Source organism: Salvelinus namaycush, chromosome 10 (assembly GCF_016432855.1).
Source record: "Salvelinus namaycush isolate Seneca chromosome 10, SaNama_1.0, whole genome shotgun sequence".
Lineage (NCBI taxonomy): Eukaryota > Metazoa > Chordata > Actinopteri > Salmoniformes > Salmonidae > Salvelinus > Salvelinus namaycush.
Genome location: NC_052316.1, coordinates 21,883,351 through 21,886,762, shown reverse-complemented (window position 1 = coordinate 21,886,762; position 3,412 = coordinate 21,883,351).

Genomic DNA, 3,412 nt, shown 5'->3' with positions numbered 1-3,412 from the left:
CCTTGTATGGTACAGGAACGGTATGAAGATGTGGATACCGCCTAACCCTAATTAGGATTGATGCTATACTGGAAAATATGCATCATATTTGTGTTTGAATGGTTAACTGTGTGATATATGGGACCATGTCAAGGGTTGGGGTTAGGGTTATGCAAAGCCAGTGTAGCAGGAGTGCACTGTCCATAACTCATCAGCACAGTCACGCATACTTGTCAGATCTGTGAATAAACATAGTGTTCACGCAACACCCTCCCACCTAAATGGGTGCCGACCCTCCCCTTCCCTCAGGACTAGGAGTCTTCCACTAGTGTTTACAGTACACTACACAGCTGACATACCAGCACTATCTAACAGCATGTTAGAGGGCATGAGTCAAGCCAGAGAATGTGGTGAGTGGTCTTGGCCTTAACGCCACGGCTCAGGCATGGCACTCACTGCAGGGAGGAAACGCACCTCTGTTTGGTTCTGCAGCTTTGTGAAATGTTCTTCTATTACACAAGCATCTCCCATAGAGCTCTGAGCTGGCAGGTTACTGGTAATGGTCAGTTCTGGGTACTTTCATGTCCTGATCAAGTGCACTGATTTCAGGAGACTTGGGCCTCAACTCTCAACCGTTACAGACTGCTGATAGTAGATCTTCTGCAGTGCTCTGCACATGGATGATGTCCCTCAGCCAGGTTCAGCATCAGTACTGAATGGGTCATGCTAAATGACTGCCAATTTCTAAATAGAGTCCCTCCATCCCTTCAGCCTTGATTTATATCAGGTTACTGTTGATGATACTAGCGGACCTCGTACAGTCTGTGACTAGAGGCTTGACAAGTTGCCCTTGGTCAATACTGTCTATTCAAAGAGATGACATCACCCTTCATGTAATGGGCTCAGTTTAGTGGAGCTTTGTGCCGTCAATTATTTGTAAAAAGAAACTTAAAGGACTATGCTCTGAACTTTTTTCCATCATGATATCCCATAATAATAAGGTCATCAGAGAGGCTTTCAGAGCGACAGCCCAGGCCCTCACAACAGACCTGGGATCTGTTTCTATTTGTTATCTTATGATGTCAAAATTATATGAGATGCATGAAATGAAGGTCTTTTTTGTTTCCCCCCAATATTGGTGATTAATATCCTAAATTTCAGTAGATCCGAAAAGGTAAAACAAATGATACAGAGAAGACACAGTTCTAAAAAAAGAAATAATGTTGTGTCTGTACTGTTCATTAGGTCTGCAGTGCAGCATGTACTGTAGATATGGGGTTGTGCTTACGTCATGAAACTATTTAGTATTCCATGACTTGTCACGGATGAATGCACTCTTATCCGGCAAAAAGTTGCAATTAAACATAATGACTTCCAAATGGTTTTCACTAAGCATATAGGAAACAAAATCAGCAGTTGCTGAGAGTGGGCACATTGAGCAATAACATTCACTAGAATGTATAATGTGCTAGGTTACATCAAGTATGTGATATATAAAGTTAACTGCAAGAATCATCTGTGGGAATACAGTTGTTTTTATCCTGTATTAGAATGTTTTCCTAGAGAGGCTCCTTTGAACCACCAACGATGATTAGTATGCCTATCTCACTGTGTGCTGACGAACACAAAGAACAGCTGCAGAGCACACACGTACGCACGCACACACATGCACGCACCCCTGCACACACGTACATACACACGCCATGTCTTTGGACTTGATCTGGATATGGAGAGTAAATGTTGGAATTCCTATCAATGCTGATTGGATTCTTGATCTGAGCCCAGCTCTGTCCCCTCATTGCCTCAGAAATGTTTGTATTTCAGTGGTGTACTGCACACTCTGGTCTGACAGCATACATACCCCCCTCCCTCCCTCCCCCAACCCACATACACACACACGCATGAATGAATACACACACATGCGCACACACCACAACACACACACAAATGCGATGCTGTCATTAATCAAGAGGGCTCTGGTGGTGCTTCCCTGCATTGTACCATTCATAGAGGCTGCCGGCTGCCTGCATGTGCCTGCCAGTCAGGGGACCTCCCACTAGTACAGTACAGCAGAGATCTGGCCCTGGGCAATCTGGAACTGTTACATCACTGAACAGAACAGGCCCATTATTTCAGAGGAGAGTCATTCTTTTCATCTAGTCTTCACATCTCTCCAGATCAGCAAAAATGCATATCTCAACCTGGCATATAGAAGGATTTGTCATATTGATATAGTCTGTATTGAGTTGTGGCTGGATGTCAGAAATAATGCTCATATCCACTGATATTGGCATTACATGCCCCATGACCAAATGATCAAACTTGCATCTGTGAAAAAGCGTTGTGTTATTGTAGTTATTTTGGAGGGATGTGTGAGTTTTTCTGTGTGTGGTTTGGCCCAAGCTCTGAGAGGAGAAGATTCATAATAGGAGAGTTATTTATTTTCTGCTGAGAATAATAGGTGACCACACTGTCCTTAGCCAGGCTGGTAGCCTCAGTCCTGAGCCAGGCTGGTAGCCTCAGTCCTGAAGACTGGTAGCCTCAGTCCAGAGCCAGGCTGGTAGCCTCAGTCCTGAGCTAGGCTGGTAGCCTCAGTCCTGAGCTAGGCTGGTAGCCTCAGTCCTGATCCAGGCTGGTAGCCTCAGTCCTGAAGGCTGGTAGCCTCATTCTAGAGCCAGGCTGGTAGCCTCAGTCCAGAGGCAGGCTGGTAGTCTCAGTCCTGAGCCAGGCTGGTAGTCTCAGTCCTGAGCCAGGCTGGTAGCCTCAGTCCTGAGCCAGTCTGGTAGCCTCAGTGTAAAGGTGTTCTAACATTCCCCCACACAAGGGCTATTTAGGCCAGCTCTGAATAGAACCAACTGGAGGGGCATGAATGGCCTTAACTGGGGCCATAGGACTGGGGCCTCAGTGTATGTTTAGGGATAGGGAAGGAGTGCAGGAAATGAAGGCCAGATAAAATCCATCCCACTTGTGTGTCCACCCCACAACACATGATTAGAGTGGAGGGTGCTGGCACGGTAATAGTACCAAACAATGAGGAGCTATCAAATAGTGCCCACTTGTCTATCTTCATAGCAGCATATGACGCAATACACTGCATCATTGTGCATAAGTCATTGAACACGAGAAGGGAGGGAGTTGAGGGACACTGGACAAAGCATGTTTTCAGAACGGGTATAGATTTTAAAGTGCTAGGGCAAGAAGATGAATATGAACTCATCGATCCTCCTAAATCTACAGTAGTCTGTCTTAAAGTTTGTCTGTAAGGCAGTTACTCCTTTCTTTGTTGCAGGTTAGAAGCAGGCTTCTGTATGGCCCACACAGGATGCAGGAGGCAGTGTAGTCAGTGCTGGGGTTCTTGTGTGGGGAAATGTTGTCTCCAGCCTCCTTCTCCTTCTCCTCCTCTTTCTTCTTCTTCTTCTTCTTCTTCTTCTTC